The sequence below is a fragment of the Pristis pectinata genome, chromosome 21 (assembly GCF_009764475.1).
Source record: "Pristis pectinata isolate sPriPec2 chromosome 21, sPriPec2.1.pri, whole genome shotgun sequence".
Taxonomy (NCBI): Eukaryota; Metazoa; Chordata; class Chondrichthyes; order Rhinopristiformes; family Pristidae; genus Pristis; species Pristis pectinata.
Genome location: NC_067425.1, coordinates 18420418 through 18437266, shown reverse-complemented (window position 1 = coordinate 18437266; position 16849 = coordinate 18420418). Strand labels below are relative to the sequence as shown.

The 16849-nt window shown below is 39.3% G+C and overlaps 1 long non-coding RNA gene across 1 annotated transcript in view; it reads right to left on the bottom strand.

Annotated features, from left to right (window-relative positions):
• Window positions 1–536: 536 nt before the first annotated feature.
• LOC127581408 (uncharacterized) overlaps window positions 537–16849 on the bottom strand; it is a 54271-nt gene continuing 37958 nt past the window's right edge. Inside the window, exons 2-5 of the long non-coding RNA XR_007957951.1 lie at window positions 8912–9012; window positions 8730–8810; window positions 2517–2590; window positions 537–960 (exon numbers count right to left, since the gene is read on the bottom strand). This is a non-coding gene — a long non-coding RNA (uncharacterized LOC127581408). The remainder of the gene's footprint in view (window positions 961–2516; window positions 2591–8729; window positions 8811–8911; window positions 9013–16849) is intronic.

The following is a 16849-nucleotide window of genomic DNA, read 5'->3' as shown; positions in this document are numbered from 1 at the left end:
GTGAAATATTCACTCTTATGTATTGTGGAGAATCAATGCAGACTTGACTGCTCAATTATGAAAAGAAGAGTATTGAAAAGAAACATAATGTTATTGAATTATTCTAAAGAGGACATGCTGGCTCCATTTATTTAAGCAGTCCATCCAAGTATATTAAATAGCACTCAGTTTCAGTTGAGAGAGTGTTCATTAATGGATCATTGGTGAGATGTAATGTTTTCCTCTATTAATACAATTTTACTTACTCTCATGGGAACTTTTGTAATCCACTGTCATTTTAAGCATGAAAAGATTCAAGTCATAAATAATTTGAACTGCTTTTAAAAATAACTTAAGGCATTCTCTGGTTAATAGAATAATCACTTTCAAACTCTGGTGCTTTGGATAATTTTACATGGTCTGAGTGAGATTATCCAATGGATTTGTAGATCAATACTGCACAGCCAACATTGAGAAGCAAAATCAGCTTCCTACTGGAGATTTTAGAAATTTGGTTTTCCTGAAAGAAGTGTATGTATTACAGTTCAAATTCCAGTTCCAAAAATAGTTTGCAGCTCCTTTTTATGAAACCAAAGATGCTTAATGGTCTAGAAATTCAAATGAATAGTGCTTACTTTTTAATGGTTGTATTGCAGTTCAAAATCATTTGTAAAACAAGATCAGGATCTTGTACCTTACATTGTGCAAGATGTGACATTTACACAAATTTGTGCACATACACATACAAAGCAATTACAGCATACAGAGTGACACCAAACTTTGTCCAAAGTATAATTGATAACTTCCCTGTGAAAGTGAAGTTGCACAGATCCTAAACAACAGGGGCAAAAGTCTTCGCTTCTGCTCTCTTGAAGGAATCAGGTGCTTGCAGGTTTGTTGAGCTCATTGTGCTGAAATGGGCTGAAAGGTAGCTGGAAGTCTTGAGCAGCTTTAGCCAAATTCTGAGGTTCAAGTTGTCCGCTGCAAATTGAAATATAAGAGCCTCAGTACAGGTCCCACTGGACTTCAGCACAATCAAGAGCTAAAGGCAATCTCACCCTGGTCAGGAGGCAGCTTCCTATGTCCGGTTGAGGGAAAAGATACCTGGAGCCTAAAGGGCAGTTATCACTTTCTGTCGGCAGTGCTGCAGACACTCAAATGCCCTGAGCCATTTTGTGGATGGGGTTCACTATCAGCCTGAACTTCTCAATCACAGCATTGTTCCAGGTGGAAACTCGCAAGATAATGCTCAATCTTCATTTGTTCTTCCCATATTTGAGACACCATGCTATTCGTAGGGCTCCTGGAGCAGGTACAGTCTGTTTGTCTGCTACCTCCTCTGTCCTGCAGGAGTGCTAGGGGGTGTTGCAGTAAGTGTATGCTATACCAACCATCAAATACTGGAAATGTGGGCACGTTACATGTGAGAAATGCACAAACATTGAGTTGGCAGTAAATGTCTGCAATATGTTGATTTTTAATGGGATTTGATGCTGCATCCACTGAGCCTGAGCAGGTGAAGAACAAGTTGTTGGGGCAGCAAGCTGAGTATTTATCTTGCTGACCATCTCCTTCCACAGCCACTTGATGTTGGCCTTTTTGGTTTCCTGTGTCCTCTAGCATGGAGCACCTCTATCCAGGTAGCCACTCTGATTAGGATGTCGAGGTCTGCATCAATATAAACCGCATCTGCCCTCTGCACTGCTGTCCTTGTACTCAGCAAGCTGTGCATAGAGTCCAACCATTGGTGGATGTTGGTGCTCACCTCCTTTAGCAAGTATAGATCTAAATTCAATTAGCATGGGGTAGCTTCAGCTGATTTGTGGGAGCCCTGCTATTTATACTTGGCAGGCATCAAATAGGAAAAGGTGGCCCATATCTCTTGGGGTACTCAGTTCCCTGCACATGGTGTGTGCACAAAATTCTTGCACTAACAGTATTGAGGAAACTTGCTGTGGATTTTAGTATGTTATTTCTGCACAAGTGAATTCCTAGATCATTGCCTTTTACAAAGAAATAGAATTATGGAAATTCATGTCACAGAAGGAGGTCACTTAGTCAACCAAGTCTAGCAGATACTAAATCATCCCTGGTTGGTAACGTTACCCCACATAGTAGCAGCTGTGCACGCTATGGTTTCCAAATCTGGGTGCATTGACTTCAATGCCATCAATTTCAGAAGTCTAACAGGAACCAGTTGCTTCTATATAGGGTGACTGGCTCTACCAAATGACCATGAATTTCTTCTCTAGGTTGAAACACTATTGTTCTTTTCAGTCTTGAATCTTTCACAAACCTTGAGCTAGTTACGTTCCATTTTGTCAGTAAACTCATGGTTACTGATATGCTAAGTGGTATTGAGAACAACGTACGATAAAATAGTTCTTTTTTTTAAAAAAAGAACTGCAGACTAATTGAATAGGGATAAGTTCCATCAAACCATGACATTCAGAATCAGAGCCTGTGAGTTTTAAACACTTATGATATTTCCCTTTACATTTTGTGACTTGTGTTTTTTAAGTTTGTTAATACTATACCTGTGGTATTAACCCCCTGCTAATGGCTTCTTTCTTGGTATCACACACAACTTCAATGAACAAGCTTGTAGGATCTACTTAGCAAATTGACCAAAAGAGAAAGACAGTGTGTTAGAAGCTTGAAATTCTTTCTTTTTAAACTATGCTTATGTTTGTAAGAAGAAAAGCATCCAATGTTGGAAAAAAAATAATTGACAGCCATCCAAATTGGTTTCTTAAATCTTTTTAACAATATTGGTTAAAGTTTGTGTTGGAGGAACTTTGGTTGCCTGCCTTTACATGGGACCCAGTCATCCTCATACAGCTCTGGCCGAGATGGCACACTGAAGAAAACTTGTACAGCTGTGGTGAGGATTTTGAATGAGCAAGTTCAGGCGTAGCTTAGTGTACATTGGGAAGCACTGCAAGTGAGAGCTCAAAAATGCTTTTCTGACCCAACAAACTTCTATTACTTATTTGTGTTATAATAGTTTCATAATAAATCATCTAAAGTCATTTTTTTCTCTGGATTGAATATTAGTTATTGATTTATGCTGGAATGGACTGACAGCAGTTTCCTTATGGATGACGATAATTCTCCTGTCCATATATGTACAGGATATTTGATAACCTTGTATTCTGTCCTTATCACATCCTGTTATCTTGCTTTTTCTGTGCATGATTCTATATTCTAACTCTCCTACATGACTATCTTTGCTGCAATTAAATCTGCCTTGCAGTCTGTGCACTTCTCTAATTATTTTACTAATGTAACCTTCAAACTACTGACACTGGCTTGGCTTGATTTCCCTTAATCCTTTTCCAGTAAGGAAGGTGCTTAAATTGACCATTTTACAAACTTTCCACATTTCCTCCTGATTCCTGGAGATTCCTTTTTCAGTATGTAGCAGAATTTTATGGTATGAAGCACCTTGATTTAAAAAGTTTGAGGTGGAACTAATTATTCAATTGCTTGAGTAAATTTGGCATCCCAAAACAATAAGATTTCATTAGGGTAACAGCATTTTGAGTAAAGATTAAAGGGCAAAACCCAAGTTTTAAAGTAAGAGCCAGATACACCCATGTACCTGTAGCTCACTTTGTTCATGTAGAACAAGATTATGATGTTTTCATAGAACTTAAACAACATTACAGTAATTTTCAGTACTGCTTTAACATGAGTATGTTTGGGCATTTTCCAAGCTTGAGCTATCCTCTAGATTATGCAATGCTGGTATCTGAGTTGGTGGCTGAGTGTAAAATAATTGAATGCTATATGCCTTCATTATCACTGATGCTGTTCCTTCATTTCCTAGCTTCTTTCCTCTTCTTTAGTACTTAAAGGAGAAATGCACAGGGGCAAATTTGAGATAAGGGTAAATTTAAGCTGTATATGTTCACACTATGTGCAACTTGCTGACCAAGAATTACTTGTCCTTTCATATCCAGTTTTGTGGAGAACTGGCAGTCCTGGTGAAATCCTTCCACGTTTCAAGACACTCCAAGCTAGACCTGTTATCTCTGTAGAAATCCTGCACCTTTTCATTACTTTGCTTTTCATATTCTACTCTCAGCACTTTTTTCAATGTAAGCAATGAGCGTAAAGATGGAGTTATAACTCTCCTTTCTACTTGACACTTCTCAGAAACCTTCAGCTATGCTTGACAAATTTTGATAGGTATCACAAGGACAGCTTGTGTTGGATCTCTTATTTTGATTTGCTGTTTGACTTTTTGTCTATAACAGACTGCAATACTGGAGAATGCCGTCCTCTTTTATGTTAAGTATCAGCATCAAGCATAATCAGCTTGCATATAAATGTTCCATTGGTCTGTCTCAGCAATGTACATAACCAGAAGATCACCTTGTATTGCTCAAGTGAATTTATTCTTATCTTTCATATCTTTATAATTAGCAAATTATTTGAAGGATTCACTTAAAGCTAAGCTGAGTGATTTGCATTATGCTACTATATTACAGCTATCCTTTGTCTTCAGATTTTTGTGGTGTGATTTGAAAGTGGCTATCTCATGTCATGAGTGGAGAGTTTACAGAAGCCTGAGCTACATTTGATCCACTCTCTAACTTTGTACATAAGTGTTGGTCGTGGTTGACATGTATCATGGGGCATGTTCCATGATGCTAATATATTTTATTTTGGCAGTTACCTTAACCTGCACAGCAGTGTCTAAAATGGGTAATCTTACAATACTCCTACTGATAAACAGGGTGAAGATTTTCAACAGTGTTGCTCTGAAATGTGACTCTATTCAAATGCTACATTTTCAACATTATTACTCATCAACTTTTCTTCCATTTTGTTAATAGTATAACTTTAAGATGCTCAAATTTCTTCTTGTAGCATATTTAAAACTTCTGTTTGAAAGAAAGCTTTAACTATGAACACATCTTTGATTTTCCATTATCCTAGAATGATCTATAATTTCTCGGGTTTTTTTCAAGACTATTTTTTGCATAAGTATTGTTGAGCTTCCTTTAGACTGAGGAAATGGTTTGTAATAGCATGGCTTTAACATTTATCCTTAAATGTAATTATTTTGTTATAAAACTTGATCAGATTTATTATCACTGACATGACATGTTGTTTTGCAGCAGCAGTACAGTGCAAAGACAATCTACAAATTACAAAAACAAATAGTGCAAAAAAGGAATAATGAGGAAGTGTTCATGGATCATTCAGAAATCTGATGTTGGACGGGAAGAAGCTGTTCCTGAATCGTTGAGTTTGGGTCTTCAGGCTTCTGTACCACCTCCCTGATGGGTTCTTAGTTCTCGGTCAGCACCAGATCAAAAATTCTATGCTCGCCAGTTTAAGTTTCAAAATGGAAAGAAAGATTGTTAGTGAAATATAAAGACAAAGGTACCTGTAAAATGGTAACAAAATTCCACGTGGTTGGATTGGATATGGGTGAATCCTTCAATGAGATTTCCCAGTGCTAGCTTAGTGGAAGTGAAATTGGATGAAGCGATATCCTGAACTATCCATAACACTGGGCTACTTTCTTGTACTAGATGGCCACTCATTCTGCAAATTCTCCTGTCATTTTGTTCAGTTTCCACTATTTTTCCACCAAAAATTTTCCATTCATCACCAAACAATCACAAACTTTCTATGTCAAGTGTGCTTTTGCCTGCTTTCCGTTGCTTTTGTACCCTCAGTGCCCACTATGCCCCATTCCTCCAATGTAAGCCATTTTGAATGTCTTTCTATATAAAGTAATGTTATAGGAATGCAAGTTGTTACTCATCTATCTATATTGCTATTTGATTTTAATAATTGGGAATCACAGAGCAATGTGTGGTCTTTTCACATCTTTTATAAACTCTGCATCATGGCAGTTGAGGAAAATGTCTGAGGGGCAACAGTGTATAGGTGTGCAGGCAGGGGAATGGTGTCAGGACAGGGCAACACAGGTGTCCATGCCTCCTGTTAATATTGTCTCTACTTTGGGGGTGGGTGGGTGGGTAAGGAATGCATCAGTTCAGCCACAATCCTGCTGCTACTTGCAAGTGAACTGAAAGTGTAGCCCACCACTTAAAACGTGATTAATACACTGGCTGCCACATCAAATGATACTGGGTGCAAGAGATATCTATGTAATCAGCTTAAGTATAACTGATAGAAGATTGAAGTACAACAAGCTGGGCTACAATCACCAATGGATGAACTTGAATCTTTTAGTCTTTGTTCCATTTGCAGTCAAAGGAAAAATTCCATTGATAGGATATGTCTCATTTTAATAGGAACATCACTTTATTCATATCCTCATTATGATAACAAAGAATTGACAGGACATGTAGTGCTTGTGTGATAAGATGGCAGAAAAGTAATTTTCCACAGCTCAATAGATGTACTGTGAATGGGAAGTGAACAGTTGTGACAAATATAAAGAGCACTACAAACTATTAAAGGGAGGGACAGTAATATCCAGATGGAAGAAACCTGATATTCCGCTTCAATCTTTAACAAGCTCTTTTTAAAGAATGCAAGGAATGGTTTTTAACAGCATAAATTGTAATTTATATAAAAGTTAATATCTTAAGATCAGACTACATTTCACAGATAATGCCATTGAAAAGACATGGTAGGTGATTGGCATTTTTCTGGTCTGAAAACACACATTCCTGACTACAGCATTCTTCAAAAACAAATTAAATATCTGAGGGTCAGAGCAAGTCTATCAAATGAGAATGTTGGAAGCAAAGCAGAATGAATACATAAGAAATCATATAATAAAAGCACAAACTTTAAAATGGAAATCAAATAGATTCCCATGTTTTATGCATGGTGCATCCTTTGTTGCTGATGGACTTTGTTACAGATATAATGCAATGATTTCCTTGTGGCTTAGAGGTTTTATCCAAATGTCTGCATAACATGGAATGGAGAAAACAAATCGTTTTCAGTTCCAGTAATCTGCTTTCCATTTATGTAGAAGTTCTACCTAAATTTCATGACTTGCTCACTGATCATAGTAACAGGAATATAGCCAAAATTTTCAGTGGCTCCAATTGACCTGAAGGGCAAATGCACTACAGGGACCACTGTGGGTGAGCTACTGCCTTCTCATAGTCATACAGCATGGAAACAGGCTCTTTGGCCCAACTGGTCCATAATGACAAAGATGCCCAACCAAGCTAGTCCCATTGCCTGCATTTAGCCCATATCCTTCTAAACCTTTGCTATCCATGTACCTGTCCAAGTGTCTTTTAAATGTTGTTATTGTACCTGCCTCAACCACTTCCTCTGGCAGCTTGTTCCATATACAGACCACCCTATGTTTTTTAAAGAAGTGTTGCTCCTTTGGTTCCTATTAAATCTGTCCCAAGTTTCTTGTTTCTGTTATTCCTCTTCCATTAATATCCAGGATAAGGTATATCCATTAGGAAGGACATTCCAGCCACACAACCTTTCTGGATACTTGGGTTTGAAAATTTCCTGATGCACAGAGACAGACTACTTTGGTAGGTGTGGTGTAGATTTCAGCCACAAAACTCATCAATGTGAAGATAATCACTACCCAAACTCCCAATTTCTCAGTTATACAGATATAATTGTGGCTGCACTTAACCTTTTCAGTACAGATCTACACTGAAGAATTATTCATATAAATCCTAGAAACTTGCATGCAATAGTTTCATCCCCATTGGAGAAGAAATTATCAGGGGCTTCCAATGGATCCATTATCAAATGTGGTGAAATTAAGCAAATTTATGTGCAGTTATGTTTGACTTTAAGTGGTGGCAGATGACCTTTTTGACTTCTTAGTCAGCAGTTATAGCCATGCTGATACATAAAGGCTGCTAAGGAATGTAGTTGAGAATAAAGGATGGCATCCCTGCTGAAGTTCTAATCCTTGGTGGTGAAGAACAGACATAAGAGACTACAGATGCTGGAAGATGGATCAAAAACAAACTGCTGGAAGAATTCAGCTGGTCAAACAGTATCTGTGGAGGCAAAGGAATGGTTGACACTTTGGGTTGAGACCCTGTATCAGGATCGGTGAGGGACTTTGGATGTAGCAGGATGTATCTTATGTCTACATTGGGTGGGAAATGAACTATTGCTGGGTGTATAGAAGTCCACCATGGGCTTAATAAATAACAGCAAATTAAAATTTCTTTATTATGTTTATGATCTTCCTTTTACTTGAGTTTTGTAATCTCTCAATTTGATGGTTAACATTACTGAGAGAGGAATGTTTGGGAAGTTGTAATGAGGTTAATCCTGTGCATTCACAGTGAATTAGCTGATCATCTGCTGCTTGATCAGATCATCCCTTGCCAAATGAAGTGATTTAGAACTGAGCAACCATTCCTTTAAAGGCCAAACTTTGCTGTTGTCTTCCCAACCTCCCTTCTGTTCGCCAATTAAAGTTTAGATGATCTCTCCTATTGACCAGCTTGTCATACGAATTGGGAGCAGGTGTAGGCCACTTGCTCTCCTGAGCCTGTTCTGCCATTTTAATAAAGTCATGGTTAATCTAAACATTAACTCCACATTCCTGTCTACTCCAGCAACCTTTCTCAAGAACACTCAAGTTTTGGCATGTACTGTTACCTTGTTTATAATGTGTCAACTTCACATGTCCCTTAGTAAAATTTCAATAGATTGTAAGATACAAGACCAGATCTGCAGTTAAGTTGCACCATGTTATAAAACTGTGTGCAGAACAAAAAGAATCTCTCAATTTTGTTATTCCATGTGCATACCTGCTCCCCATTGATTGTTCCATTTGTATGCTGTTTGCTGGTGGTCAATAAATTGATCAGTTTTGCAAATCGTCCATTGGCCTTAAGGAAATAAAAACAGAAAATGCTGGAAACACTCAGTGGGTCAGGCATCCTCTGTGAATGGGAAATGGAGTTAACTTTTTAGGTCTGAGACCACCCACCTTATCAGAATACGGAAAGAGAAATGGGGAGACAGACTTCAGATCCTGGAACGTGGAGCAAAAATCAAGTTGCTGGAGGAACTTGGCAGGTCAGGCAGCATCTGTGGAAGCAAAGGAATAGTCGATGTTTCGGGTTGATACCCTATATCAGGACTGAATGTAAAGGGAAGTATAAAGAGGGGGAGGGGCGAGGCAGGAGCTGGCAAGCTATCGGTGGATCCTGGTGCAGAGGGGTTGATAGGCAGATGGAGCCAGCGAGAGGTAGAGATAGTGACAGAAGCTGGGAAGTAATAAGTGGAGATGATAAAGTGCTGAATGTTAAATAGAATCTGATATGAAAGGAAGGTGAATAGTGGAACCATATAAGGGAGGGATGGTGGGCAGATAGGGGGAGCGAATAGGGGGCCCAGTAGGTTGAGTGTGTGGATGACAGGGTGATGGAATCAGGTGGGGAAGGGGAAAGAAGCTGGGTAACAAAGGGCTGGGACGGTTGTTATTGGAACGAAGGGGGTATGTGAGGACCTGGGTGAATCAGAAGAAGAGAGAAAGGAACAGAGGGGGTTGCAGTTTCCCTGAAGTTGGAGAATTCAATGGGAAAGAGAAAGCAAGTTAGTCTTAAGTAGGTAGAATAAAACACCAAGTTAATATGCAGTTAGAACTACATGCTTCATTGTCTGTGTTGTGTATTGTTAATAATATAAGATATCTTTATTAGTCACATGTACATCAAAACACAGTGAAATGCACCTTTGTGTAGAGTGCTCTGGGGGCAGCCCGCAAGTGTCACCACGCTTCCGGCACCAACTTGCCCACAAGTTCCTAACCCATATGTTTTTGGAATGTGGGAGGAAACCGGAGAATCTGGAGGAAACCCACACAGACACGGGGAGAACGTACAAACTCCTTACAGGCAGTGGCTGGAATTGAACCCGGGACGCTTGCACCACAATAGTGTTACACTAACCGCTACACTACCGTGTCATATTGTGTAATGTGACATGCCCAGCAGGCCAGACTATACTAATTGAGAGAGGGGGAAAAAACTCAGCCAAAATCACAGATGAATGACTGGCAGAATGGCAAGTTCTGATACAACCAGAAGTTACCTAATACTGGAGAATTTGATATTGAGTCTAGAAGTCTGCAACATGCTCAGATGGAAGATGAAATGTTGTTCCTCAAACTAGCAATGGAAATGTCATTCTGTCTGATCTTTTCCCATTTAAATTTAAATTTTAAATCTTTAAATTTTATTTACAGCGTGGTAACAGGACCTTCCGGCCCAACGAGTCCGCGCCGCCCACTTTTAACCCAAATTAACCTACCCGTACGTCTTTGGAATGTTGGGGGGAAACCGGAGCACCCTGAGGAAACCCACACAGACACGGGAGAACGTATAAGCTCCTTACAGACAGCGATAGGAATTGAACCCCGATCGCTGGCGCTGTAATAGTGTCGGACTAACCGCTATGCTACTGTGCCACCCACAAGAAAAAAATGCCTATACCTGAGAAAAGGTTAAAGTATCAGCATTTTTGAACATGTTTCATTCCGTCTAACAATCTGAAAATTAACATTTCCAAAGGCCTTTGGGCATGAATTACCATTTGTGGAGATAGGGTTGCTATTTTTCACTTCCTTCAGCATTACCTTCAGCTCGGTCTCCTTTTAAAAGTTCATTGTTGTGCCCTTTTTCCTCATAGCACACTGGTACATTTAATGTGGACAATTATTATGTCTGAAAGTTATAAAGCTTCCTTCACAGCATTGCTGCCTGACCCTTTAACATAAGTTTAGTTGAAATGCATTGTTGCTGCAGATTTGGTTACGTTTTCCAAAAACTTTATTTATACAGCACAGTAACAGGCCCTTCTGGCCCAGCGAGTCTGTGACTCCCTACTTAAACCCATGTTAACCTACCTGTACACCTTTGGAACGTGGGAGGAAACCGGAACACCCAGAGGAAACCCACGCAGACACACGGAGAATGTACAAACTTCTTACAGACAGTGCGGGAATTGAGTGCCGATCACTGGTGCTGTAATAGCATCACACTGACCGCTACGCTGCCGTGCAAAGCTATTATTGAAAGCAGAAACCATGCTTCTAAAGTCTCTTTATGATTCAGAGTCCAAAATATTAGTTCTAGCCCACCACCACCACACCACATTTTAATAAATTCACATCTGCAATGTGCATTAAGTTGTACCATTCCATGTAAAATTAACTAAGAATCCATTTATTATTTTAATTATTCATACAAATGATGTGGCATCACTGACAGGGCCAGGATAAATTGACTATCATTAGATGTTACTGCGGATGAGATGATATTTCTGTGGGATGTTTCACATAAAGTATGTTTTATATCTTCAATGACCTGACCAATTCGTAACAAAGGATTTTTTTAATGTGTGGTCTTGCTTGAAATGTAGTGAAACCAGCAACAACATTGTAAATAACAAGATTCCACAGCAAAGAAATAATTAACCTGGTAACTTGTTTTAATGGAAGGTGAAGCGATGAATGTTTCAGGTCTGGAATCCTTCATTAGAACTTTAGGTAGCTGAGAAAGTGGGGGAAGGGAATGGGTGAAATTGGGAAATGGTAAGAATTTGAAACAAAGAATTTTATTAAATAAATAACTTGTTGTCAGGAAAAGATTTCTTGCAGTAGCCTTCTCCACGGAGAGAGGACAGACTTGGGAGCTCTCCAGACTAAATGTTTTTGCAACAACAAAGAGGGTAAGAACAAAGTGTCTTAAAATAGCAATGATTGTTCCCAGTAATATGATAAATGGCACTCATGTTGTAGTGATACTGGCTGTAGGATAAACATCAGAGACTTCTGTTCTTTTCCAAATCTTCAATATGAACCTTATGGAAGCTTTATCTAACCAAATACAAATGAAATGAAGGAGAAAGAGAGGCAGATGCAAGAGGATATGATTTGAACACTGCCTACTATCAGAAAGGACACATTTTGTTCTGCCAGAAGCCCGTTTGTATGTATCTGTGGGATTGTCTATCCTACAGACATTAAAGTAGATGGCAGGTGCAGCTAGTCCTACATCTGTTATAGAAGTGGTGCACGTTTGCAGTGCTGTTTGAAAGTTATGTTGATGTCTGGCAGCTGGTTATTAAATTGATATCACTGCTAGTAGTTTTCATTAATACTGCATTACAAAGCAAGCACGGTGTATTGTTTTCACTCCAGGGTTCAAACTACCTTTATTAAAACATATCACAGAAGAGTAAATTCACTTGTCTATTTGCCAAGTGATGTTTTCTTGAACCTTCGATGGCTGTAGATACACAATTTAAAAGAAAAGTCTTTTGAATTAACAATGTTGATTTTGCTTCTAGTGTCCTCTGGAAGACAATTACCAGCTCTGGTTTTAAAATGAAAATATTACTACGTGTTTATGGATGTGCTATTGTGTAAAGTGTACTTTTACATCTGTGCCCCATTGTGATTAATTATACAGCTTGTCAGTACACCGAAAGGTAACAGCTGACAAGTTGAAAATTACTCGGTCGCTAAAATAACTGTGAGGTGAGTGCTCCAAATAACTGAATTGACCAGGAGAGACAAGAGACTGGAGATGTTGGAATCTGGAGCAAAAAGAATAAACTGCTGGAAGAACTCAGTGGGCCAAGCACCATCTGTGGAGGTAAAAGGGATGTATTGATGTTTTGCTTCCACAGATGCTTCTTGACCCATTGAGATCTTTCAGCTGTGTTTTTCTTCACAGCTAAATTGATCATGTCACTATTTGAACAGCGGGAGACATTAAACATGGCATTTACTTGCAATATAAAAAAATAAATTCCTGAATTTGTTTTCCACTTTCCTGGAAGGAAGCATCTAATTTTTTTGTTAATTTCCTTTTTCCCAGAATACTTGGTTTGTTAAATATGCTAATTTTCTCAAATGAACACCTCAGAGTAAATGCAAATCTTTTTCTCCAGGTGTTAACTGCAAATTTGAGTTGCTACTTTACATCCAATTGTGTGAAATCATCTGGGGCGAATGTGCTTAAAATATTTCCCCTTTTTGCCCTTGCCAGACAGGAACAAATAAATCAAGCCTTAGATGATTCATTTGCCATGGAGCTTAGGGCAAAAGCAGTTCAAAGTTTCAGGGCTTGTGTCAATATGCTCGCATTTATTCTGGCCTACAACTTGCCATGAGACTGCATAGGAATGACCAACTGCTCCCTGTGGATGCCATGGTTACTAAAAAAAATTCAAGTTTACTGAAAATCCATTTATAAGTCTTTGCATGTTCAGTTCACTCATCACTCTGGGGTGGAGGCAAGGTTTATTAGTTCAATGGAATGGAGATTCCTACTTATCTGTGGCATGAGACGGTTATAGGGCAGGATTTGAAATATGCTGAGAACTCCTGTGGAGAAATAAATACCTAAGCATGTTGTTTGCATTTGTCAGAACCAACCAACTGAATAAACGTTGCACCACTTCTCCATTTGCCTTCAGGTGAGCAAATCCTCACCAACCTGTTGCAACTGAATTCGTGCCAGGATGTTTGTTTTTTCTCATATTGTGTAAAGTAACCAGATTGTTAAAGTAACAAATGCACTTGTAAACTTCTCAAATCCAAAGTGTCATCAGAGGGTTGAAAAATCAGGATATGCCAACGGGAATGTTACGGAATAACTTTAAATCCAGGATGACTCGTTCTGCCATTGATTACAACCTATCATGATGCCACGCGTAGATCATGGTTAGCATGGATGAGATGGGCCAAAGGGCCTGTTTCAGTGCTGGTTAACTCTACGTGATTACAATACCCTTCACTTTGGGTGGATAATGTTGGAACTTGTACTTCTGAATGTGATCTCACTATGGGGACACAGAGCAAAAAGTGATTGTTTCATAATTTTAACAGTTGCTGGAATAAAGGACAGGGATCAGCGAAATGAGCTTCATTCAGGGTATTTGGAATTTGGAAGAATGGAAAAATGGGCAAGTGTTATGGTGTGGGGTTGAGGCATCCTTGCATCAGCTGAGGCTGCCCTCAAGCTACACAAGGCAGGCTTCTCATTTACCTTAAAAGCAAAACACGGCGGAGATAGAATAGATTAGGCAGTATCTGTGGGAAGAGAGAAGCAGAATAAATGTTTCAGGTCACATGACCCCTTCCTCCTTATTCATATGTTGGTACATGGTCAGTGATGTGCATGGGAAAGGCAAACCTCAATGTATTGATGTTTTCCATGAAAATCACATTATTTGGATTGAAGATACTCAAAGATAGCAATGGATTTCTCTGCTTGCCGCATGCCAAGCCAACAAATACAAATCTAAAAGATAATGGAAAGAACTAAAGTTACATGGTTAAATTAGTAGATTCTGTATAATACATTCCAATTCAATATTAACCATTGTACTTTAATGATTGTTGAGTACCACTGAAAAACCAAACGTTATAACTAGGTGCTTGAAGAATTACCTTTCCTTTCCAGTTTATGCATTTTGTGACTCTATAGTGGAACTTGCACAGTTGTGCACTAGGTGCTGCAGTACACGTTCTGTGCACAATCTGCTCGGTGGGTTAATTTGACTGTGCAACCTATCATACGCGTGAGCACACACACAAATAACATGCTGTTTGTTGAAGCATCAGTGTTCTGTGTGAATCTGGCTAATGCCACAAAAGTGCTTGATGGATGCTGAGAAGATGTGAACTGTGAAAATACTTTTGCAGGAGCTGTCTATCAGCATCGCTGCAGAGTTGCAGTTCATTACTTACGGACGACAAGCGGAACATCATTAGGAAGCGCATTTAAGCTCAACTAATTCCCAAGTGTCCATGCTGCAGCTTCTTGTTAAAGCTGACAAAAGGGCAGGTATTAGACTGGCAGATGTTTTGTTCAGCAATTGCCAGGTACCAAAGTGATTTTGATGGTGGCACTTCAGCCCACAGTGCTGCTTGCAATGTTCTTGGAGATTATCTGGTATTTTGTTGGCTGTCAACAGAATTTGATTTGTCTGGTAAAACACTGCCTTATTCACAATGTAAATATGTGAGCAAATAAAAGAGAATAACTAGCATATGTGTAAGCTATTAACATCCATCATTTCGTAATGTAAAAAACCACAGGTGCTTGGAGAGTCATTATGCCTTTGTACTTCTGCTAAATCCTTCAGGACTGCTCCCCTCTTCTGTTACCACACATGCCACAGATTCATGAATTTAAATAGATTTCCAAATTTCCTCTTAAAAGCAGAACAAATATCTTATACACTTTGCAAATTCGATAACTCTGGAGTATGTCTTGTAGAAAAATATTGTCTTTACTGAATAAGGATTTAACATTATCTTCCATTTACATATTTATGGTCACTGCAGTTAAATGCATAGTATTAACATGCATGTTGCAGTTTTGTGAACATTGTTTTGCCCAATTGCACTTGCCAAATGGATGTTCACAATTGAAAGCATAAAATATATTCTGCAGCAGTAAGAGATGTTACACTTAGTGCCAATAAACTGAGGATCTGCTTGGATCTATATTGTTTGAACAAGGTGATAAAGAAGAACCATTGTTCAATGAAAGTCATCAATGTCATGCCAGATCAGAGCAGAGCAAAGATCTCTGGAGCATTGAACATCAAGGATGGATTTTAGCATGCACAGCTTGTCAGTGGGAGTTTGATTCTAATAGAGAAACAAAGGACTGCAGATGCTGGAATCTAGATGAAAAACACAATGATGCTGGAGGAACTCAGCAGGCCAGGCAGCAACTGTGGAGAAAAGCAGGCGGTCAACGTTTCAGGTCAGGATTGAAGGTAGGAAAAGGGGAAGCCCAATATATAGGAAAAGCAGAGCAGAGCAGTGATAGGTGGACAAAAGAGGGGAGGCAGGGTGGGCACAGGGTGGTGATAGGGAGATGCAGGTAAGAGATAGTGATAGGCAGGCGCAGGGGAGGAGGGGAGAGCAGATCCACTGGGGGATGGGTCAAAGGTAAGGAGAGAAAAAAGGGGGTAGAAAAAAGAGAGAGGATAGGAAAGGGAAGAAAAGAAGAAGCATGGTTGGGGGGGGGGTGCGGGTGGTGGTGTGGGGATTATTTATAGTGTTCATGACATTAGGCCGCAAGGTTCCAAGATGGAAAATGAGGTGCTGTTCCTCCAGTTTGTGCTTGGAATTCTCCTGGCAGTGGAGGAGGCCGAGGACTGACATGTGTGTGATAGCGTGGGAGGGGGAGTTGAAGTGACTGGCAATGGGGAGATGCAGATCGCGGCTACGGAAGGAGCGCAGGTGTTCTGCGAAATGGTCTACTATCATCTACTGCATTCGGTGCTCCAAGTGTACCCTCTTCTACATTGGTGAGACCAAATGCAGTCTAGGTGACCATTTTGCATTTAATTGAAGCAACAGATATTGGAGACAGTGTGACGCAAGTGTCTCGAATATGGTAATCCGATTTACTGGGCACATGTGGTTAGTGAAATTCATAAATTTCATAAGTTTATACCTTGCAATATAAATTATGAATTGTATTTAGTTCTTAGTTATGCACATCCAAAGGTAACTTCAGTGATTGTCCTTACCAGGTCTTGAACTGGCTCATTTTGTAATCTGGATCAGTTGGTTTTTAAAATGGTGACACAGTGATACCAGAGTCTGGAATGTAAATTGATGTCAGCCTATTGACAATTGTATGACAGGTCTGTTAACTGATCTTCATGTTGGTCAGCAATAAGGTACATTAAAAGTGTATTTAAATTCAAGAAAGATCCTGCATCACTCCATATCTATTCAGACTTTGGGCAGTGAAAGCCCTACTGTAGTGACTTGACCTGACTCCAACCGTAATAGTCCTTGAAATTTCATCCTTTTCTGTTTATTATTGTAGGTTTTCATGCAGCCTCATTATCTTCCCTTTTATTTCTGGTGACTAACTGATAGAAC